A 27,841-nucleotide genomic window follows, 5' to 3' on the forward strand; every position below is an offset into this window, starting at 1 on the left:
GGACACGCCAAGAATATTATGTTCTGAACTCCTGTTTTTCCCCATTCCAATTTTAAGCTCTTTTATTGTTGGTCATTAAAGTGTGGTTCAGAGTGTGGTCAGTCCAACCTCCTGCTGGCCTCATGAAAGAGAGCTTTATTCACGGGGGCCTTATGGACCACCGTTCATTAGAAGCTGGAGGGAGGAGGAACTGTGTTCTCTGGGGTCTCTGTCTCTTTCTTTTGAGAGTACTTAAGCAGGAAAGCATTAACTGCTGAGAATGTACTTGCCTGGACAATGAAGGAGAACAGGCCAGGATGCCTGGAGAGAGCCAAGGAGGGAGTCTGTGAGGACTAAAGTGTCTCATTCCAGAACCTTCTATCTTAGAGGACTTTTCACTAATTGTGAGACAGGAAAGCCCCCATATTCTATTGCTTACCCAAGGCCTCTTTCTTCCTCTTCTGGTGGAGGTGAGAATTAAATTCTGTGGATATTGGTGGCAAAAAAAACATGGATGCTTCATCACAATAATTAATGCTTGGCTTGAGTGTCTGGTGTTTTACATACAAATGGTCACAATAACAATATTATTCAAGTGTCTCTGGACCTCAGAGAGCTGGTTTGCCCAAGGCAAATGGCGTCTGCAAACTAGGTGGATTTTTCCTACGCCAGATACCAGATGAAGCAACCTGCAGGGGCAGGGAATCTGCAGGTGTCACTCAGCGGGAACCACCTTCCCCCACAGTGAGTGACTGGCCCAAGCACAGGTCTGTGAGCTGCCCTGAGGCTGTCTGTGGTATCTGTTCAAGAGGACTACAAAGATATTCTGCAGTAATATGGGAAAAACAAGTGAAAGATAAACTCTCTCTTGCTGACTATACGCAGTGGCAGCGTTGCTACCATCATGGTTACTTTGTAGGGAGAACCAGCGAGTTGCAAAACCCAGAAATCATCTGAAGGAAGCACAGCTCCAGAGATACCAGACTAGAGGGTTAGTGTGGGGTGGCCCAGGAAGGCGCTCAGTGCTGCCTGTGCTTCCTCAGTCTTTAGGTCCCCAGCATCTTCCTGTGACCTGTGTGCCCCATTAAACCCTGCCTAGCGAGAGAAGAACGTCCCATGAATCCTGGTGCCGGCATCCCTTTCCCCATCATGTGGTCAGCCGGTGCCTTGTGGCCAACCACATCTTGGGACAGGAAAAGGGGGTAGCAGTGAAGGAGGAAGGTTTCCTAACAAGTCACTGTCATGACATGTGCTTTATTCTCCTGAGGCAGACACTGGCTATAACTCTCTCTAACTCACCATCCTCTGACACAGGCGTAAGTGTTCCTATTTCACAGAGAAGGAAATGGAGGAAATCAGAGGCCTCAACTCCTGAGACATAGAGACACAGATCCTAGTGGGTTCCAAGCACATTTGGATAATTTTTTCTGGGTGTCAGGTGTGTTTACCATGCACTCAGTCACAGGCATGCCTGTCGGGACCTCTCTGTGGAGTTTACATGTACGTTCTTCCCCCTGACTATGTTCTGAGGATCGAGAATGCTCATTTACCTAACAGGGCAGGAGTCAGCCGAGACCTTCCTGTGAGGGTCTGTGGAAAGCAGAAGGGAGAGAGACTTGGATGAGTGTGGGGTCAATGTTTTGGCCTTGGGAACTACCAGTTTATGGGAACTTCTTCCCCACTCTGGGAGGAACAGGGAGACTGAGGCAGAGAAGAGTGAGGGGTGCTAGGTTCAGCTTGGCTTCTCTAACTTCCAGGGAGATTTCCCTCAGCTCATGTCACCATTTTAGACTGTAGCTGCCCTCACCAGAACGTGAGGGCCAGGTGGACTTCATGAAGCCCCCCCGGCCTTGTCCTGGAGAGAATGAGCGAAATCACTTCAGACACACACAGGTACAGAGAAGGGCTGAACTGTGGGTGCATCATTTTCTGGCCAGATGAATGATAAAGTCACAGAGAACCTGACTTTCTCATTTTCATCTTTGGGTCTTGGCCTCCTCAGCTGTACAAAGGAACCTGCCTACCCAAATGATCTCCAAGGACTCTTCCTCTCAGCCCTAGTGGGCAGTGGACTGAGGAGGCTGAAGCAAACCCATTTCTAGCCCACAATGGTCCAATTGTTATGGCAAGAGAAAGGATGTTGTGTTTGACAGAGAGGGTTGGGGAAGGGAAAGGGATGAACTGGTCTGGGGGATGGGGTGGGGGGATAAGAGCATTTTCAAGGCCTCCAGGAACCGGTCAGGCATAATTGGTTCTCATAAAAAACAAGTGCAGCAATAAACCAGAAACAATCATCTGAGTTCTTGAAAGTCTTTCAATTTTGGGCCACAGTTTGACCCCAGAGTTGGACAAATTTTGACCCAGGGACCTACTGGGCCTCTTCTGCAGGCCCCCCATGAGGAGCCAACATTTACATCAACACCCACCCTGCTGATGAGCCGCCATGTGCTGGGGACTGAATCTGGGCCTCCCGCATACAAAGCATGCGCTTTAGCACTTGAGCCCATTTCCTGGCCTTCATCATAACGTCACTTTTTGCTCGAGGTAAAAGGTAAAGGCCCTCCCGTTGATCGTCGATTTGCTCGAGCGGGCCCAGTAACGTCTCCATTGGAGACTTTTGCTGTTACTGTGTCTGGCATATCGAATACGTCACGGGGAGCTTGCCAGGCTCTGCCGTGTGGGCGAGATCCTCTCGGTAGCTTGCCGGGCTCTCCGAGAGGGGCGGAGGAATCGAACTCGGGTCGGCCATGTTGGCCACGTGTAAGGCGAACGCCCTACCCGCTGTGCTATCGCTCCAGCCAGTCATTTTTTGATAATTTAAAAAGTGTTAAGTTTTTACTACACAGCCAAGAGTTTATGGCAATTAAAAAAAATACCTAAAACCAACAAGCAACAACTTTCTATGCAGCTTGAGCAATAATAGTACAGCAGTTGGGGCACTTTCCTTGCACATGGCCAACTTGGGGTGAATTCCCAGGACCTCATCTTCCCTATGCACAACTGGGTATGGCCCAACAATCCCAATTCCACCCCCCCCCCCCGAATGTGACTGGAATTTGCCACGCAGGCGTGTGTGTGTCTGACTTCTTGTAGGAACAGCTCCTGAATTCATAGTACAGAGCTGGCATGCTATTGTGTCCAGAGGTTTATTAGGCAGCTGAAAGATCACAGTTCAACCTGGATTCTGGAAAGCAGTCCTCTATAAACGCTTTGTGAATGGTTCCAAGTAAAACGGCAGACGCACAGGAAGAAGCAAGTGCTGGGTGGGTAGAGCTTGCCTCAGCCTTTCCACCTCCCCTGCTGCCCAGTCCCCCAGCGCTTAACCCCTGAAATAATTCTAGGGTTCCCCCAGGGTCCTACTAGTCGAACTTCAGGCACTGACTACCCTCTTGTGCCATAACCCAGCAAATATGGAGGCATTCGGAGTCCCCCGGAAGTAGCCAGGAGTACCTGGGATGGCCCAGGGTAGCTGGGTGAAGACTGAATTGCAACTGAGAAAGAATCTTTGTCTCCTGACTCTGACTTGGTCGTGACCCCATGAGAACCAAAGCAGAGCAGAGAGCTGGTGAAGGCTGAGGTGGATATGAGATGGGGAAGTAAGAGGGACATGTGTGGGAGGGTCCCCTCAGAGAAGGACTGAACATGAATGGCTCGTAGGGTGTCACATGGAATGCAAGATGGGGTTCCTGAAGATGGAAACCTTGGCTCAGAGGTGAATTTTCCAGCAGTAGATTCATGTAGTATCCTGAGCTTGGAGTGGGGGAAATTTGGTGCTGAACCTCAGGGTCAGTTCCCTCCTTCTTACAGAGTTAAAAAAAAAAATGAGGCTTGGGGCTAGTAGCCCTGAGCACAGAGAAAGGTGCTGGGTGCCCTCTGGCACAGGCCCTGTGACTTCCAGAGTGTGGTTTACACCACCCAGCCCCAGAGAAGCCTGCTGAGCGGATGCCAGCTTCCTCTCGGTCCCGGAGTTTCGGCTCCCACAGCTTAGGCTCCAGCTTGGGTAAGAGCAGCAGACACTGGTTCATGCACACCAAAGTCACAGGAAGGCACCCCTGCTCCCATTTGCCCTGAAACTCTGCCTCAGCGACCTCTGCATAATTCATTTGTGCATGGCATGGAAACTCAACATCCTAAGCAAAACGCAGCAAGAGGTGGAAGGTGTGGGTTTTAAGTCTTCAAGATGGGCTCCGTGTCACTCACACAGGCCAACGATGGAATCGGCTTCCTCCAAGGCTGGGCCTAGTGAGGGAGCAGTGACAGCACGCTCTGTCTCCTCAGCTGTCTCTGAGCAGTGGCAGCTGGCATGGAGCCCAGTGCTCTGTCCTCAAAGGACCCCTTCCCCAGCAGACTGGAATTAGACAGATAGACCTGGGGGCTTTAAAAACGTGGGTGGAGAGACCTGGGGGAGTTGGAGATTTAGCACAGGAACTAGGGTGTCTGGCACCATGTACAGCACTGTGTCCTGAGGCTAAGCACTGGACCACTGGTCAGATTGACTGAGTATCACCTGGAGTGCCCCCCCCTAAAAATCCCAGGGAGGAGTGAGCTCAGAGTACACTGGTGCCAGGCTGTGAGTAGATGTGGAGTTTCGATTCTCCTAGAAGAGGGGTGGCCCCAGACCCAGTGAACCTGTTAGATGACTCAGGACTGGCAGAAACTCGCTTTAAAGCCTCTTACAGAAAACTACCCTAAATCATAGTGACTTGAAATGACCACTGTTTCCAGACCACAGTTGGATCATTCGGGATCAAATGTTTCCGAGATGGCTTTCTGAGTCCGTGTGTGGGGTTCCTCATCCTTCCAGATGCTACATGCGGCTCAGCTTTTCAGAATGTGGCCCTTGAGGCTGGGGTCCCATCATGGGAGGTTCAAAACCAGGTGCACGATGAGGAAAAGAGGGATGCTAGAGCCATCTCTGACCTGACATGGTCTCTGCCACATGGTCTCAAGCATGTGGGTGAGTGAGCCCGGTCCAAGGAGGACAGGCAGAGTTCTAGGCACACACTGGCAGGAAAGGCAATGCTGACGGTTCCTGAGAGGATGCTGACCCAGTCTCCATGCATCTGAGCTCAGATGAAACTCTGAATCCCACTCACATAAGGCCTGAATGATAGTCCAGTAGTTAGGCCTTGCATGCAGCTGATCCAGATTCTATTCCCAACATCCCATATGGTCCTGGAGCACTGCCAGGAGCAGTTTCTGAGTGCAAATCTGGGAGTAATTTATGAGCATTTCTGGGTGTGAGCCCCAAACAAACAAACAAACAAACAAAAGCTTTGAATTCCACTCACGATTCTCACTCATGATGACCAACACACACCCCAGCTCCCAAATACCAATACATGCAGGTAAATAGTGTTCCTTGGGGCTGCATAGTCACGGGCTTCATGGACACATAATAGAGTTAACTTTTCATCAGTCAAAGAAAATGTATTTGGAAAGATACTAGCACTTCTGTCTTAGCTCCATGAATAGACATAGGAGCAGCATCCTAGGACTCTATCCCACCCCCATTCTCTCAGCTGGCAATGCCATTTCTGGGTACTCAGAAATCTGGAACAAGGACAGAGTGCCCGCTGTGGGTGGGCAGGCAGATAACTGGAGTAAAGGTAAAGTCAGAATGTCAAGTCAGTTGATGACTCTGGGTGGCGTCCTGCTTCCATGCCCCAGCTCCTGTTTTTAAATCCCTGAGGCACTATTCTGCCCCTTTCCAGGCTGCCCACCAGCCACAGCTCCAGCCAACAGAACTTTGATGCCGAAAGATGCCTGTCCTGGCTGCTCACCTGAAAACAGAGTCACTCGGCCCCACGGCCCTTTGCTCACTTTCTCCTCAATCATCCGTAGGGAGAGTAAGGCCCATTCAGCACTATGAAATAATGGCCAGGTCCTCATTTTCTCAACACCTGCCAGTCTGGAATTGCCACCTAGTAGAGCCCAGCAACTGGGTTTACTCAGCAACTGTCATGGATGGGGCACTGTGCAGGGTGCCAGGGGTCTCACGAGGAGGAGGACAGAGTCTGGACCTCTTAGAGCTTAGGGCAGAGCTGGTGAGGGTCACACTCCATCCTCTGCTCTCTCCCTCCATTCCAGAAGCTGTAGAAACCACCCGACATTATGGAGACCACCCGTCTGCACCCCGCCCAGCTGGCGGCTTCACCAGGCGAGATTATTTAGGGGTGACTGTCTCTCAACCTCCTCCCAGCATGCCTCATAAATAAAGGGTGCTGCGTCTGGTGTGCATAAATGTTCTCTAAGTAACACTGTTTCTGCAGCTTCTGGGTGCCTCATAAACATGCCTGGATTTATGACATGATGATAACCCCCTTCAGCAGCTGTGACATTCATAGTTTTGACCATCTAGAGCCTCCTTATGCCCAGGCAGGGTGAAAGGTCACACAGCCTCTGAGACTGAGCTTAGCACCATGCTTTGACCTGCAGCACCGTGTCACCCCTGAGTTGGCCCCTGTCCCCCACCCGCAGCCCTCAAGGGTTCTGGGCTGAAGAGGGGCCTCAGTGGGCCTGAGGGCTGCCCTGCTCTTCTCTGTCTGCCCCATACATTTCAACACCGGTGCTCCTGGAGGCTTCTGCTCTGTCATTGGGACTCTGTGCCTTTTTCCTGACAACCCTACATTCTCAGTTTTCCTCAGAAACTCTGATCGCCATGGCTAAGAGAGCCCCGGGGTTTCAGAGACCTATGGTGGAGGCCAAGCTTTCAGCCGTGCTGCTCTGCACACCCTGTTGTCTGGGCAAACAGTTATCTGAGTGATTCTGATTCCACAGAAGGCCTGATTTCATGCAGTGCCCTGTGACCATGGAAAGCAGGGTAAGCTTTCATTGTCAAGAATCCCAAAGAGATGACCTGGGGTGGGGGATAGGGAAGTGCACATATCAGCTCCCACAGAGAAAAGCATCTGAAGATTCTAGGATCTCGAAGAAAAGGTGGCCTTTTTCATCTCTTCTCCCTGAGTCTGCAGCCTAGGCTAATCTCTGCTTTCCCTCTTCCTCAGGAGTGAGGGCAAGGACCACCCTGGGCCAGGATCTCAGCCTCCACTTGCAGGTCCTGACTGTCACCCATCGGGACCTCCAACACTTCCTGCTGCCATGCAGTTCCCTCGGCCTCATGTATAGACTAGTGATCCCCAGAACCCACATGCACTAGAAGAGATGCTTCTCCTCACTTCCCTCCCTTACCTCCATCCCCCTCCTCCGTCTTCTCCCTGAATAACACATCACATCTCCCCAGATCCATCCCCAGGGGCCCTTTTTGGAGATCTGCACTGTCACTTCATCATCCGCTGAACCCCAACAGCGGTGAGCTGCAGCTGCTGTCAGGATGTTATGAACAACCTCTCTGGGATGCGGCGGTGACAGGAGTGAGGAGCGCAGACGCACACCCGGCTTGGGACCAATCTCTCTACCCAGACCTCAGAGAAAGTCAGAGTCAGCACCTGTCCTCTCCCTGAGATGGGCTGATCTCCTGATGCCAGGGTGGGGGCTGGGGGGGGGGGGGTGAGACACAGAAGGGAGACCAGAGGGGCTTGTGGACTTGCAGTAGAGGGACCGGAAGTAGAGATTGCTGCGTCTGTTTGGGAGCAGGAAGACCGTGGCCCCATCCTTTGGCAGAACATCTGCCTGCCTCCAGGCTGTCCTTGCCCTGTCGTGCTGCCACAGGCTTCCTCCCACATCTGCTTGCTAAATATCTCTCCCACCCAGATACCATTCTGTTCTTATTCCAACCCAGCCGAGCTTGTGTGATTTGGGTCCCTTTGCGTCCTCTTTCATGATGACCTTATTTCCATTCTTGCATGGCAAGTGCCCTACCCGCTGTGCTATTTCTCCAGCCCCCCTCAGTTTATTTCCATTCTGCGAAACCAGTACACAGCCCAGCCAAACCATGAGACCTCGCTCCGAGCCACGTCTACAGCACGTGTCCCTTCATTCCTGCCTCTCTCTCATCCCCTTCTCTTTCCACTGGCCGTCGCTCTCATACACAGCTTGCTCTGTCCCTTGCTCAGCTCTGTCCCATGTACCGCCTGCTCTGTCCTCAGCAGCCTACTCGAACCCTCCAGGAGCCTGGCAAATCTGGAAGCAGCAAGGGATCAATTAATGGTCACTTCAGCCCAGTCACTGAGGAAGGATTAGAGAGCAGTTCTGCACAAATTTGCCAGAGGGCTCAGTTCCAAGGTGGTAGGAAGAGCATGGAGCACTGGGTTCTGGCTCCCAGGCCTTCATGGGTAATATCTCTGGCTGCTGTTGCCCTGCCCATGGCAGTGACCGAGGAAGTGCCCAGTTATCTTCTCCATCTGCCGGCCTTGACTGCTAATTTCAGTCTCACTTGTTTTCCAAACATGCAAATCAGCGGACACAGCAGGTGTCTCCTGTGTGTCTCTCACTGATCATCAGGTACCTGCACATGCTCAGAGAAACTTGCCAGCCAGAGGAGGCCCCTTACTTACCAGTCCAGGGACATGGCCACTCCAGCCCCCATGACTTTTATGCACTGTCAGAGCCGTCAGTTATTCCTAGATGTCTTCACAGAGGAGCCAAGAGCTCCAAGGGCTGCACCAGACATCTGCCTGGACCCCTGGGGGATGGGTGTGTGGGGGATGTGCTGGAACCAAGGCACCAGCTCTGGCCCCTGTGGTGAGCAGCCAGACTGTGGGAGAGTCCAGGGGCAGTATCAGGTATCAGGTGGGCAGTCACCCATCTCCTTTTCCCAACACTCATGTTGAAAATCTATGCTCTGGCCTCCCCGCTTAGGTCTGTTTTGGAGGGGACAGGGCTTTGTTCTGTTTGGTTGTCTCTGAAAAACAACCCCACACGAGTTCGCCACCATCCACTAGCACTTTTCCAAGCAAGCCATGCCCAGCACAGTTACACATCACCATCAAGACTCAAGACGATGCTTTCTTTACGTACTGAAAGTTTCTGCCACATCCATTGTTTCCTCTGCTCCCCACAACCATCCCTCCACTTATGACATCTTTATAGTCCCCCTGGGCAGATCCTGTGCCAATGAGCAAACTACTACATGTGGCAGCAGCGCCCATATGTACCATATTATGTCGGCCTATTGACATCTGCACAAGCTCCAGTGGAAATCGTGCTGGTTCCTATTTCTACCCTAGCAACTAAAGATTCAGAGTCTGTGGCGGGAGTGATGGTACAAGGGTTGAGGTGTTTGCCTTGCATGTGGCAGATTTAGGTTAGATCCCTGGCACCATTTTTGTTCCCCAAGCACTGTCAGGAGTGATCTCTGAGTACCATTCTGCCACCACATAAAACCAACAATTCTAAGGGCTTTGTAGGGGCGTATCCAGCCGCCCAGGGCCCAGGGAGGGAGTGCAGCATTAAATAGCAGAGGAAAACCATCAACAGACTGAGAGAATGCCAGAGAAAGGCACACTCAGTTGTTTGTTTCCTGGATTTTGAAACTTTTCTTGCCTTGGGTCTCACAAATTATCCCGACAGCTCCCCAGCCTACTGCCTCTCATCAAAACTCATCTCCAGGGTGGGGAGCCTTCAGGGGTCTGACCCAGGAGTCCCTCAGACATCTGGCACCTTCCATCTCCCCGCAGTCCTTGCTGACTGCCTGCTGTGTGTGCAGCTGGGTTCAATCCTTCACTGCCGGTCTGCTGAGGGAACTCAGAGCTCCTGCCTCAGCCGCTCCTACAGGAGCTCTCCTTCCAGTATCCGGGTCCACTCCTTTGTCCCCAACACCACTGACCCGAGAGTCTTGCACACACCCTGTCCCAGCCGTCTCAGTCCCATCAACCCTTCCTGTATAACGTGATCTGCGCTATGTTTCTTCCATTATCTGCCACCGCCCGGGTCCACTGCAAGCCTTCGGCTTGTGTCTCCTCCAGGACTTGCAAGTGACCCCTCAGTCTGGAGTCTTCTCCCTGCCACTTACCTGGGCTCTAAGAACAAGCACATGAAAAATTTCTTTACTGAGCCAAGAAAATGCTTTCAAGGGTGGAAGAGCATGCGCTGCATGGAGGAGCCCTCCGCACCTCTGAGCATGCCCTTACACCCCCAGCCACTCTGCCAGGGGTGGCGGATAGTTCAGGGGCACATGCCTGAGTTTGTTCCCTAGTACCTCATGACCCAATACTACCACTGGTCCCCACTACTGAAACTTCTTTTCAGATTGTTTGAAAGTGGCCCTGGGTTTCCTAAGTATTGCTTGGGAGCTCCTCCCCTCTCCCAACTGCTTATCTGCTGATAATGTAATTCCTTCTACTTTGGGGGGGGGGGGGGAGGCGTGCACACCTTGCAGTGCTCAGGGATTACTTCTGGTGGAGTGTGGGGTCCACATGGAGTGCTGGGGATTGAACCGAAGTAGGCGGTCTGCAAGGCACTTTTCCTGTTCTACTATACCTCTGGCCTATTAGTATCATTCTATCACTCAAAGCTCTTAGTGTTTTCAATCACTGCATTAGCAATTTTCTCCAGTTTGCTGGTCTTCAGAGCTGGCCAGATGAAATCATACCACTTCCTACTAAATCTTCATGCTTTTTATTGCTTAAAACAATACCAATAGGACAGATGGATGGACAGTCGTTTTTCTTTCTCTCCCCTCTCCCCTCTTCTCCTCCCCCTCCCCCTCCCCCTCCCTCTCCCTCTGTGTGTGATTGTGTCTCTCTCTGTTTCCCCTTTTCCAAGGAAATTCCACATCATTTTCCTGCCTCAGCAACTTTATCACAATGGATGACCATATTTTTGATTTCCTTTCTGGAACATTTATCATTGTTGTGATTTAACTTTGTAATCAATGATTTAGCATTACCAGTCCTGCTACACGTAAGCTTTGAAAGGGTAAAGACTGGCTGGTCTTGGGCGTGTCTGCCCAGGGCTCTCTCCTCATCTGCTGTGTAGATGTTTAGTAAATATGGATTGGAAGATGAATTGAACCTTGAGCACCTGACAGGTTCTCTGTCAGGTGCTTCATCTCATTTAATTTCAATATTGCCGCATTTGCTATTATTTCCACTCTGAGAAACCGAAACTGTCAAAGGTCATAGATATCCTAGGTATGGAGCCATTCTTCTACCTGGTTAGAGAGGTCTGTGCACCTACCAATAGACCCTGCACTTCCTTGCCTAATTGCCTTTCTGGCTCTGCCTCCTAGTGGATTAAATGTTCAGTCTGGCCTATTAAATGTTCATAAGAGACCCATTTCACCTCCCCTCCCCTCCCCTTCTGAAATCTTTTCTACACTTTATGGGCTCTTATCACTTCCTTATGTATTTTTGATCAGACTATACATCTGACTGCATAAGGTTCGACAACAGGTAATATGTATTACAACATCTGAGTAAGATTGTGGACTCTCATCAAACAGACATGGATTTCAGTGCCTAACCACTTTTTCATGTGCAAGTCACAGGACTTGGGTCTAGTCCCTCCAGCGCAGTTCCTCTGAGCTAATGTGTAGATGGCCTTAGCTCATTAGGCTCAAATGAAATCAGATTTCTGGAGGGTTTTGAACTTGGACAATGGTTTCTAGAAAGGGCTAAAGCAGCATTATCTCTCTCTCCTAATTCAATGCTTCTTCTGTCTTCTTTCACTTCTTGTCTTCTCCATTTCATCCTTCTAAATCTGCTCACATTCTGATCACCAGTCCATGTCCTTGTACACACCCACACCATCCATGGACTATTTCCTTACAACACCAACTGTATTTCCTTACAATACATCTGTTGTTGAAGAATACCCTCTATGGGAACCTGAGCCCACTGGCACGCTGCAGTAGCCCATCGATATTTTATGCCAGGATGCTTGCCATAGGCCACTCAAGAGAATAGTGAACATTTCATTCATCTTTCAATATCAAGCTTGAAATCTTTTACACTTCAACTTCATGAAATGCCCTTGGGGATCCAGATCTTAAGGTTCCAGACAGTTATATCACCCAGTGGTAATATCAAAGGCTGTGGATGCTTGGTGAGGTTGCACTGCCATTCATCTTCTTGGGGAGAAGGGGATGAGAAGGCTCACTCACAGGTGTGAGTGCCCAGTGTGTGCTAAGTACTGTGTGTGGTTTCTATACATTACCAACCTATCCTGCATGCTCTACGATGGAGTGCCTCTTCCTATCCAAGCAACATTGAGGGGGTACAGAAAGCCTTTCTAGAGGTAGCCATTTCCTTCTTATTTTCTCATGCTTGTAGAAAAGCTTAAAATTATCATCACCATTAGATACTCTCCAGGAAATGAGGAAGATCTACACATCTACACCCAGTGCAGCATTCCACTATGCAGTTGTTAGAAAAGATGAAGTCATGAAATTTGCTTATAAGTGAATGGTCATGGAGAGTATCATGCTAAGTGAAATGAGTCAGAAACAGAGAGACAGACATAGAATGACTTCATTCATTTGTGGAATATAAAAAAACATAGTATGAGACTAATACCCAAGGACAGTAGAGACAAGAGCCAGGAGTATTGCTCCATGATTGGAAGCCTGCCTCATGAGCTGGGGGAGAAGGAAGCCGGATTAGAGAAGGGTTCACTAAGTCAATGATGGTTGGAGGGATCACTCAGTATAGGAGATTTGTGCTGAAGGTAGATAAAGGACCAAATATGATTGCCTCTTAGTATCTGTTTTTGCAAACTATAATTCTCAAAAGAAGAGGGAGAGTATGGGGGAAATTGTCTGTCATAGAGGCAGGAGGAGGGATGGGATGGGGGAAGGGTATACTGGGGACATTGGTGGTGAAAAATGTGCACTGGTGAGGGATGGGTGTTCGATCATTGTATGACTGAAACTCAAACATGAAAGCTTTGTAACGACATCTCACGGTGATTCAATTAAAAAAAGGGGGGGAGAAAGAAATGAGGAAGAATGTCACTTTCTAATCAGCCCAGCAGAATATAGAAGACCCCTTAGAGAAAACTCAGACAGTTTCCTCTGTCTGGGAAAATACATCATGACTTTAAAAGACAGACTGAACATTCCCTTTGCCTCAGGCCCCTGACTCTGTCCAGCTCTTTGGTCAATCCCACTAACTGGAGTGGGTCCAGCCCTGAACCAGGCATTCCACCTGGTGCAACAGTCATGCAGCTAATTCATCAGGGAAGCTGATTACATTTTTGGCTTTTCAAGGTATTATAATCAACCTATAGGGGGAAATGTTTTTAAATGATAAAGAATCACTTGAGCCCTCAAGAACCTGCTGTGTTGTTTCTGCATATTTCCAAAACACTTAGGATGCAGGAAAGGTGTTATTAAGGAAATAAATAACAACATTTATAAGCTTTCCCTGGAGAGTGTGGTCAGCTTTGTATAATCTCCTGACACTGTGCTCAGCATGGATGCTCTGAGCAGACCTCTTAGGAACCCCAAATGCATATCCTGTCAGAGGATGGAGCCCATGCTGGGTAGATCTCACCTCCCAAGTTACTTCTCAGGAGCATTTCCAGGAGAACCACTGGGCAAAACTGGCTCCCTCCAGCCTTATGGTTGGACTGAAACCCACTCCCCTGTCAAAGGACTTCCATATCATTAACACTTTAGAGAGAATTAACTAACAGAGTTTCTTCCATGATGGCAGGTGCCTGCAAGACCTGGAAGCTGTGAGAGATTGGTTGGACAGAACAGTCTGAAAGAGAGTGGCAAGAGGATCTGACATGAGGGGCACAACAAGGAAATACTTCACTGATGGAGGAAAAGAAGGGGCTGCATGAAGGAGGAGGCTCCTAGAAACTTCTTTCCCCTTCTCTGCAGTATATGTTTTCTGGACTCAGTCCTGTCAAGCTTCCTCACCCATTGGCTCTTTCCTCTCCTATTCAGTCATGCCCATTTCCTGCCAACTTCAATCAACATTCTTTTCCCCAGTCTTAACACTGCTCCATTCCCCTCCTCCACGACTATCTTTTTCTTTTTAAAAAAGGATTCAAATAATTGTGATGCAAACTGTGCTCAATTCAGGAATGGGTATTTGTACACATCTTGAAGGAAGCTCAGGACCTCGTGAGGATTCAAGGGTCTTTTGTAGAAACCTTCACACTAAAGAAAGGCCAGTCAAGAAGTGTCTCTTCAGAACACAGAAGGTAAGTGATTCGGAGTATGAGCCTGCATCTGGACTCTATGCCCTTCCATTGGTGTATGGGGCCTGTTGTGAAAGAGGAAGTCAAAACAATGCTCATTAGGGAAATGCAACCAAAAGCACAAGAAAATATTATCAGGGGTTGGAGCTATAGCACAGCAGGTAGAGCGTTTTCCTTGCATGCAGCTGACCCGAGTTGATTCCTAGCATCCCATATGGTCCCTTGAGCACCACCAGGAGCAATTCCTGAGTGCAGAGTAATCCTTGTGCATCACCTTGTGCATGACCCAAAAACATATATATATATATATATATATATATATATAATCTCACCCTTGTGGGAATGGCCTATATAAAAAAAGAATACAAACTAATGTGAGCAAGGTGTGAAACTCTGGAATAGTTTGTGAGACTGTGTAACTGTATAGCTCCTGTGGAAATCATTATGGAGATCTCTTAATAAAACATGAAAACACCATGATTCTGCAGTACCACATAGACATTTTTACCCTAAGGATAGGAAAATACTCACTTGAAAGAGTATTTGTATCCCTGGGTTTATAGCATTATTCACAGTTGCTAAAACACTGAATCAAACCAAATTCCCTTCAGTGGATGACTAGATACAGGAGTTCTAATACATGTAATCAATGGAATGAATACTACTCAGCTGGCAAAAAAGAAGAAATTGTACCTTTTGCCACTCCATAGATAGAACTAATAACACTAAGCAAAATAAATCAAGAAGTGAAAAAAAAAGTTACCAATGATTTCATTTGGATGTGAATTGGGAAGAATCAAAAACAATCTGGTGAAACACTACAAAATGAACTCTCAGATTCTGGGTAAAAAATGGTGATACCAGAGGGACTAAATATAAGGGTGGGAGGAATGGAAGTAGGTGTAGGGGTGTGGAATTGATCATGTTGGTTAACACTCTGTTGCTCCTGCAGGGAGCTTAAGGTTTATTGAGCCACTCCTACAACATAGCAACTGAGGCACAACTAATAATCCTACATTGCTTTTCTCTTTCCTTTATGTCATTCATTTGGTTTATTTATCAATGTCCTTTTTGTATAGACACAGGAAGACATTTGATGCTATGCTATGTTACACGGGAGATAATTGACTCCAAAATGATATTTACTCCTGGGCATCTATACTTACTTGACTTAAGCCTCAGTTGTTCTTAGTTTCTAGCACTTCAAGAGCAGGGTCCCATCGAGAGACTGATGGACCCAGGGCAATCTGTGAGCTACCCTAGCATCGAAATGGGCCAGGCCAAGCGCCATAATACTTAACTATAAGTTAAGAGCATGGTCATGGACAAACTCTGTCATGACCCAAAAGAGGTAACAGAATAAGAACCCTGCTGGGGTTGGGAAGACTAACCTGGCCTGAGGATTGTGGTCTGGAATATATAATGAGATGTCCTCAGGAAGAACCAAACTTTAATCTTTATCTCTTACTGTGCTCATATAAAATGACATTGCTAGAAATATTAGAAGTAAATTTACTGTGACTATTTAAGTGGATTACTAGCTGAGCAAAGAAGAAAGCAACACATCCTGCATGGAATCCCGCCCTTGAGCCCCTTGAGAGGATCTCCTAGTAATCTAGAGGAATCTCCTTAGATGAGATTTTGTCCTTGAGTTGATCTCCTAGAGGAGTGGCCTTACCTCTCTTTGTTGATTGGTTAATGTTTAATCCCACCTTTGTATCCCCGCCCTACATGATTTCTATATAAACTATGCTGTAAGGGGCTGGGGTGGTCAGAATGCATAGAAGGTCAGTTGACGAAGTCAAGTCAGAGAGTCAGTCTCTGTGGTCAGAAAGTCACAGAAGTAGATAGTCAGGAGGTCACTGAAGTGAAAGAGTCAGTCATCAGAGGTCAAAGTTGCTGAAGAGAGAGAGTCAGAAGTCAGAAGAATACAAGGTCTGCATGGACAAAAGACAGAGACAGCAAAGAGCACAACGGCACACATAGAAGCAGAGCACAAAGGAAGAAGATAGAAAAAGAACGCAGCAATGAAGAGAAGACAAGAAGATGAGGAGGAAAACAGATTTTGGAGACTTTGAGGTCCATGAGGAGACTAGGATGATGGAACTCTGATGACTGAGACTATGGCTGTAACAATGACTACGACTATGACTGTGCGCAGACCTGCCTTTGCCACAGCCGACCGTTCCATTAGTCACTTCTTATGTATTGTATCATGTGTTGTTAAGTTGAGTTGAGATGAAATAAAAACTCAACAGTGGGTACTAGAACTTTGACTGGGGGTACAGTGAGGTTTCATACTGAGTGAAGTGAGATATTGAGCTCTCAAATGTGATAAAGCAATGATGAATCTATAGTTTGTTTCTAAAACTGATGATGGTGATGATGACCACAAAGATAATCATGAAACACAGTTTCACTGTGTTGTCCTAACTTAGAGGGGAATTGGTGGCAGGGTAGAAGATGTCTTTAACATGAGAGATGGAGCCTGAGTGAACCCATGTGACTTCCAGCAATAACTCTAGATGAAGGCTCTGAGGAAAGTGTCTGACCTACCATAGACGATCCAGCTTGTGGAGTCTGTAAGACGTAAGACCTGTCTTGACTCCTTAAACTAGGAGATGTAAGAAGGGAATTGGTATTCCCAAAGAATAAGAAAAGGCAGGAACAGAGAAATGCTGAAGGGTGATGGGATGAATCCTTATGGCCTGTTTTTACCCCCATGCAAGTGTGGTTGACAAGTTAGGTAACTGACTCTGGAAGGGAGAGCATGTCTCATGGAATCTCATAACGACTTCCACTCACAACTCTCTTTACACACATTTTCTTTTCCAAGAAAGGATTAAAAAATCATAAGCAAAGGCTGTATATGGGAAAAAAAGGCTAGTGGGTTTTTTTTTTCTCTTTTATCCCAAAAGTTTGCACAACATTCACCAGTGTGATCCATTGTGACACCTCCTTGGCAAAACATTAAGAGTCAGCTCATGGGGTGTATTTTACCAAATGTTCAAGCATTTTCTTTACCATAAAAGTCGTCATGCTTCCAATACCAAGGATGGTGGGAGTTTGTACTACATCAGTACAGATGAAACTGGTTAATTCATGCAGTTTAAATTATCTTGGTTCCTAACTTGTGGAGTAGTTTTTAAAAATAAAATTCTTTTCACTGGCTAAAGATTTCTACATATTGTGGAGATGATGCTGGTTGTTTTAAGTTTAGCCTCAGGCTCATATTGTCTAATTAGACACCATCAACCTCAACATAAAACTCTGCACTGTGGTTAGAAAACAAGGAATAAAAATACTTTGCTTCACTTCCCTCCTCCTACCTTTTGGGACTCCCTCAACTCAAATTATCTGTGATGAGGTCAATCTAGCCTTGTTTCCGCTGGGTTTCCTCCCCACTTCTGGATATTTCTGTGCTCCTATAAATATTCTGGATGGTTTTATTTTTTTATGGGATACAGTTAAGCTACTTGGACACAGATGAATGCATTTTGGTTTTGCATTTACAATTTGTTAGGTAGGGCTGGGACGGCGTTCAATTTAAAGATAGTTCGCACTACTGAAGCAGGACGTCTGAATGTTCAACCCATGTTCATGGCCATTAAGAAGAGATTGTGACTCATGGGAACAGGAACTATCCCAAGCTTGAATACTGGCTCCTGTTCTCTACTCCTTTTGCTGTCTTTTTCCTGACTTCTGGTAGTTTCTCGATTGTCTGTACTGATGTGGTCTCTGTTGAAGACTCAAGAGGAGTCCTTGATTAATCTCTGGGGTTCCAGAACTACTTGTGGCTCTCACCCTGTGTCTTTAGCCATCTTTGTCTTTCCACACCCTCAGCTTCATCCTTTTAAATCAGAGTTCTCATCCTGATTCCCTAAATGAACTATGGTGTGACAATGCTCACCAGGCAAAAACTAGAAACATCTCTGGTGTCAGCTCATTTGTTTCCCATCTCTCAGGAGGGATGACTGTTCCTTGTTACCTGGTGTGGAATACACTTGATCACTTGACTTCCCGTTAATCATCGATTTGCTCGAGCGGGCCCCCATAACATCTCCATTTGTCCCTGTTGTGTACTAGTGTAGCCCAATGGCATCTGTTTGTTCTAGGAACACGAAGAGCCTCAAACCTATCGTTCCTGGTCTTGATGAAGAAGTCTGAGCATCTGGTAGATGGGCGGCCACGCGGTCTTTTGACATCCCGTGGAATCAAGTCGGTAATGGCTCTAGTCCAGTGGTCCTCTCTAAATCTCATTACGTGACCAGCCCATCTGATTTTTGATGCCTTGGCAAATGAGACAGCGTCCCTGATTCTTGATCATTGACAGATGTCGGAACTCCGGATTCTTTCTCTCATTTGAGTGAAACGTGATATTCCAAGCATAGCTCTTTCAATTCCTCTTTGGGAGACCCAAAGAGCATTCTCATTCTGTTTGCGTAGGGCCCAGGTCTCTGAGGTGTATGTTAATGCAGGAAGAACAGTGGAATCAAAGAGATGTGCCCGGAGCCGGAGGTTCCTCATCCTCTTAGCTATTTTTTCGATGCTCTTGAAGGCGTTCCAAGCCACTCTCTTCCTCCTACGCAGCTCGGGTGCCAGGTCATTTGTCATGCTGACTTCTCGACCTAGGTACACATAACTGTTGCATTCGGAGATGGTGGTTCTGTTGAGAGCAAATGGAGCATCAGGAACGAGGCTGTTTCTCATAAACATTGTCTTCGTAAGATTCAGCTGTAGTTCGACCTTTCCACACTCATGGTTGAAGTCGGCCAGCATTTGTGCCGCTTGGCTAATGTTTGGTGTTATTAAATCAATGTCATCAGCAAAGCAGAGGTGGTAAAGTTGTCGACCATCTATCTTCACTCCCATTCCTTCCCATTCCAGTCGTCGCATGATGTTCTTGAGGGTGGCACTGAAGAATTTCGGTGAAATGGTATCGCCCTGCTGAATCCCTCTCTTGACATCAATGATTACTTCTTTGTAGAAATGGTGAGATCCTTGTAGTGAATCCATAATACAGCTCATGGAGGATCCTGATGTATTGAGTTTGAATGCCCTAATTGGCTAGGGCTTCAATGACTGCTTCCATCTCAACAGAATCAATGGCCTTCTTTAAATCAATGAACGTTAGACAGGGCGGCATCTTGAACTCCCGAGAAAGCTCAATGAGCTTGGTTATCATGTGGATATGGTCGATGGTGCTGAATCCTTTGCAGAACCTGGCTTGCTCTCATGGTTGTCCTTCATCTAGTGTTCTGCCAATCCTATTCAGAATGACTCGAGTGAACAGCTTGTAGATGACAGACAATAGGCAGATCGGACAATAGTTGCCAATGTTGTGGATGTCTCCCTTCTTGTACAGTAGTACAGTCCTGCTGGTTTTCCATTGGGACGGAACCTTTCATTCAGACAGGTAGCGTGTGAAGAGCCGAGCCAACGTATTGCGTATTGATGAGTACTGACAGCAGGTTCTTCAGGTGTTCAGGTCTGACCTTGTCTGGGCATGGCAGAGCCTCGCAAGCTATCCGTTGTGTACTTGATATGCCCAAACCAGTAATTACAATGGGTGTGGAATACATGGCTTCAAAATGACTGCTTCCAAGAATTTTACTAGTATATTTAGTTGTTTCAGGCAGGAAGGCAAATTCAGTTTCAGGGTACTTGATCTCTCTCTGCTGGGAACTTAAGTCTCTTTGTTTGATTTTTAATAGGAAGGAAAAAAAAAACCTATAGTCAATTTAAGTGAACCAACAATGTGCGACTTGAATAGATGAAGTGTAGGGTGTCAGGAGCATACTATAAGGTTAAGTGGGATGAAAGACATTGAGGTCTATCACTCTCAGCCCACAATAATGGAGAAGTCAAGTGGTGGCATATTTACATAATCCTATATAGGCAACTTTTTAAACTACATATAACAATATTATTTATTGTTATGAATATAAACGCCTTGCAGTTATGACAAGTGAGCTGAAAGATATATGCCAAATAAACTTTGATGGTTGTCTGGGGGAAAGTAAGTGGATTTGACAAAGGGAACTGTTTCCTTAATCAGTAACAACTGTGAGAAGTCTTTGAGAAAATGTGATATTAATATTACCACTTCCCTTGGGAAGTTTGCTACGTAGACCCAAAAGCCCAGCCACATAAATAAATGATGTGTTAATTCAGAGAAGAGGCCTATTTGTTAGGAAGGGCAGAGGTAGGAATCTTGTTAGAAATGGGTAAGGGTCTTGTTATGAAGGAACGTGGGTATGAAACACTAGTTTGTTCCATTTTGGAATGAAAGAAAGCAGATCAATAAAGAAGTAACATTTAATAACGATGCCACTTACATCTCAGTGATAAAACTAGGTCTTGTCTTAGAATATTAATGGGACTTTTTTAAAGCTCATTTTATAATTATAAACAGTTCATCTAGAGGACTAAGTTAATAACAGACTTTTAAAATACATAAATCAAAAACTGATAGAATAGACATCTATAATTACACTGGGAAATTTCTAGACTCCCAATAAATAAATAAGAGGATAGAAAATCTGCAAGGATACTACAGATACCTCCACTGAACTGACATTTATTGAACACTCCAGTCAATAAAAGTGGCATATGCATCCTCTGTCTTCAAGAGAACATGGAATATTTACCAAGACAGATCATACTCAAAACCATAAAATAAGCTTCAATATGTTTAAAATAATTCAAGTCAACATCATTAGTCATTAGGGAAATGCAAATTAAAACAAATGAGGTACACCTCACTATGTTTTAATGATGTTGATTTTCATGCATAAAAACATTTCAGAAATTTGGAAAACTACTAAGCAATAAAAAGGAATCATAAAATAATTCTGTCTGAAAAAAAAATCAGACATGTCCCTAATGAGAATGAAGATCTTTACATGTATCCATTGTCCTCTTTATGTCTTCTTTGAAAGTATCTCTGGGATCCACTAGCCATTTTATAGCAAGGTTGTTATGTTCTTTATATGAGTTGCATTCTTTATATATTTGTGTATTAATCACTTTTAATATGTGTGAATTGTGGATATCTACCATTAAGTTGAGTATCTTTTCATTTTTCAGTTTCTTTCATTCTTCAGAAGTGTTTAAGTTAAAGTCCCGGTTCCAAATACTTGTTTTTATTTTCTTTGCTCAAATCCACAAATGTATCTCAAAGGCTAGTGTCAAGGAGCGTTTTGTCTGTTTTTTTTTTCTTTATGGTTTCAGTTCTTTCATGCAAGTCTTGAATCCATCTTGAATTGCTTCTTATGTATGGTGAAAGCCTGGAGTTTCATTCTTTTGCAGTTTATCCAACACCATTTATTGAAGAGATTTTCCTTTCTCCATTGTAAGCTCTTGACTCTTTTGTCATAAATTAGCTGCTCATGTATGTGTAGGATTATTTCTGGTATCTCAAGTCTGTTCTGTTTTTCCGTGTATCTGTTTTCATTCCAGCACTCTACTGTTTATATATATACCTTACTATTATAGTTTTATGGTGATAGCACAGCGGTAGGGCGTTTGCCTTGCACACAGCCAACATGGCTGACCCAAGTTCGATTCCTCCGCCCCTCTCGGAGAGCCCGGCAAGCTACCGAGAGTATTTCGCCTGCACGGCAAAGCCTGGCAAGCTCCCCGTGACGTATTCGATATGCCAAACACAGTAACAACAAAGTCTCCAATGGAGACGTTACTGGGCCCGCTCGAGCAAATCGATGAACAACGGGAGGGCCTTTACCTTTTACCTTTATAGTTTTATAGTACCATTCAAATTCAAGGAATGTGATATCTCCATTTTGGTTCTCTCTTCCCGAAAATTGCTTTGGCTCTTTAAATTTTTTTGTGATCTTACAGAAGTTTTAATATTTATCCCATTTCTGTGAAAAATGCTACTGAAATTTTGATCGGGATTATATTACAGTAATATGCTAAAGCATATTACATAGTTCTAAAGATGAGAAGGCCAAATTAATAACATTAATTCTTCCAGTCCATTAGCACAGCATCTTTCCACTTCTTTGTGTCTCCTTCTGTTTAACAATGTTTCATATGTTCATCTCTTTTAATTCCTTAGTGTTTTGACAGAGAAGTTTAAAATTTATGTCCTCTAGAGATTGTGTCAAAATTTCTCCTCTAGAAAAGATCCTAAATACTCTACCATATTTTCTAATAGCTTTAACTCGTATCTTTAAAGTTACATGTGCATTTATTTTATCAGCTATTGTCTTAATAACCTCATCAACTACATAATTTATTCTTTATTAGTAACTGCATCATATCAACTTATAACTTAACATTTGATAAGACTGTTTCGTCTTGCTTTTCTCTTGAGTTCTACTTAAGCCAACACAATGCTTTTCTTTACTATTTTGGAACTCTTCAATGTATTAATTAATCAAGAGTAAGTGTTCCAGACTACTATCTACACTAGCCACTTCCTGAAGACAGATACAAGTCTGTTTTGTTTACTGTAGAATCCCCAGCACCTTGAGTAGCATTTGCCGTATGGCAGGAACTCAACAACTACTTGGTACCTAAAAAAAAAAATCACTGTCCCAGTGGAAACTTTCCTTTGTTTCCTGGCATTGCCACAATAAATGACCACAGACTAGGTGTCTAAGATGTACTTAATGTCTCCCCATCATGGAGTTTAGAACACAAAGTATTTGCAGGCCCAGGTGCCTTCCAATGCCTCCAGGGGAGAACTCTGCTTTGATTCTATTTCCAGTCACCTCAGCATCACTTGCTGTATGGTTGGGTGACCCCAATTTTTGCTTCTTTCTTCACATGTGCATCTTTTCTATCTTTTTCCACAGTCCTCTTCTCTGTGTATCCTCTTATAAGGACACATGTTGGACCAAGGGTCCACCTTTCTCCAGCATGACCTTCTCTTCCCTAATGAGGTCTGTCAGAACCCAGTTCCCAAACGCTGCCATTCTGAGACAGTAGATGTTCAGAAGTCAGGATACTGTATGATGACTGTAATACCTTAACAACATCACCATAGCAACAGTGCCTTTCTTCTCTCAAACTGTTCTCCATACATCCTGCCTACCATTTTATTCTCTTCATTTCAACTACACATTTTGATAGTAAAATCAGAGAATTACTGTCCCATTGCTTGATTAGGCTCTTACATGATCTCTGTGCAGATCTTGGTTTCCCTCTCCCCTTCCCTTTGTTGTTGGTGCTATGACCAGGAGTCACAGATACTTAGTTGCTGGAGTTTGAACTGTTAGTTGTAGTGCTTTCTGGAGGGCCACACATTCCCTTATTGAATTAATACCATCAGTAAATGTTAAATACTGGATATTCTGACCTCAGTGAGAACATATAAAAACTTCACAACTTTGACCAGAATGACAACACATTGGGAGTTTGACATGACAATGACATTGGGAGCTTGTCTTGCACATGGCTGACCCAGGTTCGAACAGTACTCTATACGGTGCTCTGAGCACACCAGGAGTGAGCCCTTAGTGTAGAGCCAGGAGTAAGCCCTGGGCACTGCCAGGTGTTACTCCAAAACAAATTCACAAGTAGGTTTTTAGCAGATACCATTTATTAAGATCTGACAAGTGGCATTTTATTTCTAGATTCCTAAAAAAATAACTGAAATCATGATTTTAAACTCATAGAAATGCTTCTTTCTCTGCATTTATTGAGATGATTATATGGCTTTTCTTTTCTAATCTATTAATACAGATTTTATTGGTAAATTGTGTTGACAGTTTTGAATCTGAGATAAGCTGTATTTGATAAGCAGTTTTTATTTTTAAAAACCCTACTGAATTCAAGCTGCTACTGTTATATTTAGACGTGTTTCCGTGTATACTTTTGGTAAAATCGGTCTAGAAATTTCTTATTTAGTGGCTGTCAATATAGGTGTGAAGATTTTACTCATCTTCTAAAACTAGTTGAATACTCTCCTACTTTCTAGAATTTTTAGAAATTATCTATTTTTACCATAAACTACCTCACCCATTGGACCCTGACATCTAATTGACTTCTTCATTAAAATATGATTATAAATTTATTTATTCATTCCATAATTTCTCTTCAGTTTTTTTCTCTTATAATCCTTCTGACATTCATTCTTCACTTACAATGGGGCATGGGGTTAAGTCCTTAATCAGCGAGCTCAGTTGATGTAAATTTTTCTTTTATCCTTCAGGACTGTCACCCAAATATATTCTTTTAAAAAAATTTTTTTCCAAAATGAAAACAAAAACCACAGAAGACATGTTTCTTCCTCTGTATAGCAGATACTGTTTTACTCCCAAGAAGCTTATGCTCACTTATTTCTGCTGTTACAGTGTTTTGAACATAAGTGTATTGGAGCCTTGGTCTAGAAATATTTCGGTGGCTGCAATGCAAATCAAACTCTTCATGTTGGTGGTTCAGTTTTGTATCTTCACTTTGAGAAATCTAGTGGGACTTGCTGCGTAGGACCCCACATTGTACCTTCTACTGGGATTTAAAGTACAGGGGGAAAAAATCAACCAGCAATACCTAGATTGCATTTGCTCAGTTCAATGAATGCTAGAACACTATGGCTCCAGATAATTAGTAAGCACAGCGGGTAGGGCATTCGCCTTACAAGCGGCCAACATGGCCAACCCAAGTTCTATTCCTCCGCCCCTCTCGGAGAGCCCGGCAAGCTACAGAGAGTATTCGATATGCCAGGCACAGTAACAACAAAAGTCTCCAATGGAGACGTTACTGGGCCCGCTCGAGCAAATCGACGATCAACAGGAGGGCCTTTTTTTTTTATAATACTGTAATTTTGAGTGTACATGAGTCTCCTCCACTGATCTCATTGTCTGCTGACTTTTAACAGCAGGCCCCAGAATAAAGATGAGTAAACAATACATAACAAACAGGGTTTTTTAAAATGTTTTTCATTTTCTATTTCCTTTTTATTATCTCAGAGTTTCATGTTCTGGCTTGATTTCACAGGGTTTGGGGGAGTTTGACATGGGTCCTGTCCTTGTTGGAAGGGTAGCTGAGCTGCGCCACCCTGCCCAGCCCTGTATGGTGGAGGGAGCAGATGCCATAATTCCCTGATGCAGAGCACGGGGATTCCTCCTTTCCCAGGCTGGACGATGGGCCCAGGGTCTACATGGGGTGATTGTGGTTTGATTCTTTTTAGGAAAAGGAAGCTTCTGTACATCTGTACATCTGCTTCAGTCCATCTATATATGAAACAGGTCATAGAAAATCTTCAAATGTTTCCAGATTCTTAGGACAGTTTACTGTCAAGTTCTTGCCTATGGGTGTATGTTTTAAATATTTTTATATATTAATATTTTCATCTTTAAAAATACATAGAAGGGGCCATAAAGATAGCACAGAGATTTAGGCACTTGCCTTGAATGTGGCCAACACTGGTTCCAATTCCCAGCACTGAATGTGGTCTCCAGAGCACTGCTAGGAGTGATTTCTAAGCACAGAGTCAGGAGTAAGCCCTGAGAACTGCCAGGCATGGCCCCAAACCCAGTGTATAGTAGACTTCATCTATGAGTGATAGAAATTCCACCTTCAAAGTGATGAGCAATAATAGAGTTTACTTGTAGAAGAGGAGGTTCAAGACAGTGGGACTTGCTAATTCAAGAACCTAAGTTTTGGACCAGAGCAATAGTACAGAAGATAAAGCACTTGCCTGGCACACAGCTGACTCAGGTTCAATCCCTAGCAACCCATATGGTTGGTTCCCCAAGTCCATCAAGAGAGACCCTTGAGCGCAGATTCAGGAGTAAGCTCTGGTAGGTGATGCCCCCAAACAGAAAATAATAAAGAACCATTTTTTTCTGTAATATTTGAGAATATCTGTAAATATTTCTTCAGAGAGCCCGGCAAGCTACCGAGAGTATTCGATATGCCAGACACAGTAACAACAAGGTCTCCAATGGAGACGTTACTGGGCCCGCTCGAGCAAATCGATGATCGACGGGAGGGCCTTTTATTTTTTTCTACCATTTACTCCTCTTTTTTTTCGCTTTTTGGGTCATACCCAGAGATGCACAGGGTCTACTCCAGGATCTGCACTCAGGAATTACTCCTGGCAGTACTCAGGGGACCATTTGGGATGCTGAAGATTGAACCCAGGTCAGCCGTGTGCAAGGCAAATGCCCTGCCTGCTGTGCTATCGCTCCAGTCTCTCCTCTTTCTTCTTTAGCATGTCAGCTTACTCCTAAACCACCTCCTTTCATGGTCATAAGACAGTTACCACAGCTCAGGCAGAACCTGACCTGTCAGCATGTGAAGGAAGGAGCACTCCCTCTCCTTCTCCCTCTCCCTCTCCCTCTCCCACTTCCTCTTCCTCTCCCTCCCCCTCCCTTCTCTTCCCTCCATTACCTCCTCTCCCTCTCCCTCTCATTAAAAACCCTTCCCAGAAACTCTTCTGGAGACTCCCACTCAAGGCACAGGACTGTGTCATATGTCAGAACTCCATGCCTAGCCTAGAATGACTGGGGTTGCATCTGAGAGTGGATTGAGCCACCCTTGAAGCCTATGACTGAACGGGAGAGAGTGGAGATAGGAACAAAAGCAAGGTTCTCTTTGAAATGAAGGGAGGGGTGTGGCAGGAAGTGGAAGCAAGCTAAGCAATCAATAGTGGATACTCCATCCACATTTTTCTCAATCAGAAGGCTTCCCAAGCTGGGTGCCACCCAGAAAGGGATCAATATTTGCCTGGTGGTATTTGGAACAGACCAGAAATAACCATAGGAGAGAGAGGAATGAGTGTTCCAGCAGTGAGAGAAAGCGATCAATATGGGGCTACCCATGGATATTGACTCATTTCCTCCAGGACCAGTTCTTCATTATTAGCTGCTGCCTCCTCCATCTCCCTTGCAAAGTCTAACCTAAAACGCCAGAATCAACAAGCCTTCAAAGTATTGTCATGCAGGCTTTGGCTCCCTTCAAATAGCAGGATTAATAGGGACCTCAGAAATGTGTCCCTACAAGGTGCCATCAGTCAAAAGCACAGACTCCTAGGTGGCTGAACTGAGTCCACCGGGATGATCCCTCTGGCTGTGAGGTTGTTAGAAACTCTTGTACATATCTGAGTTTATGAAATTCTAGAGCAATGTTGATGGCAGTAACAGGGCCATACATTGCTTCATATTGTTGCTCATGTTTTTTTCCCTCCTACTCCAGAAGTGTTTTACTTACAGAGCCAATGTAGATGGGCACCAGTAGGAAATAGAAGAAGCTGAGATTGGACTCAAAGAGTGAACCTTCACTGATTATGACTGCCTTCAATCGGTACTCCTCGATCTGGAGTTATATGGTCCCCTAGGGGCCCTCAATATACCCCAAGAGGGACTAGTTGAAAATTGTGTAAATAATAAGCCATGGCACAAGACTGGGGGGGGGGATGGTCACTCAGTAGAGAAAGAGGGCCACAGGAAGAAAAGAGAGGAGAAACACTTTAGCTGTAGACTTCTGCTAACACTATAGTTTCAAGGCCAGCATCATTTCTGAGAGTTTGGCTGAAATGCAATTTCTGAAGTCACATCTATGCAGGACTGGATATCCAGATTAGAGGGACCTGTGTTGTAACATGCTCCTTAAGGATTTATTCAGTTTGAAAAGCATTGCTTTATATTGTTGCTCATGTTTTTTTTCCCTAGAATTATGGTAGATCTTAAGGGTGGGAGTGAGGTTGGGAGAGCTAAAGACAATGGCTAAGGCCCCACATATCCTCTTCTAGAGATCCAGAGAAAGATAATTAGCTAGCTACCAGAAACTAGTGACAACAGTGTAGACCTATAAGAAACAGATCAGTAGTTTTCCCTGA

The sequence above is a fragment of the Sorex fumeus genome, unplaced genomic scaffold (assembly GCF_029834395.1).
Source record: "Sorex fumeus unplaced genomic scaffold, SorFum_2.1 ptg000169l, whole genome shotgun sequence".
NCBI classification, from domain to species: domain Eukaryota; kingdom Metazoa; phylum Chordata; class Mammalia; order Eulipotyphla; family Soricidae; genus Sorex; species Sorex fumeus.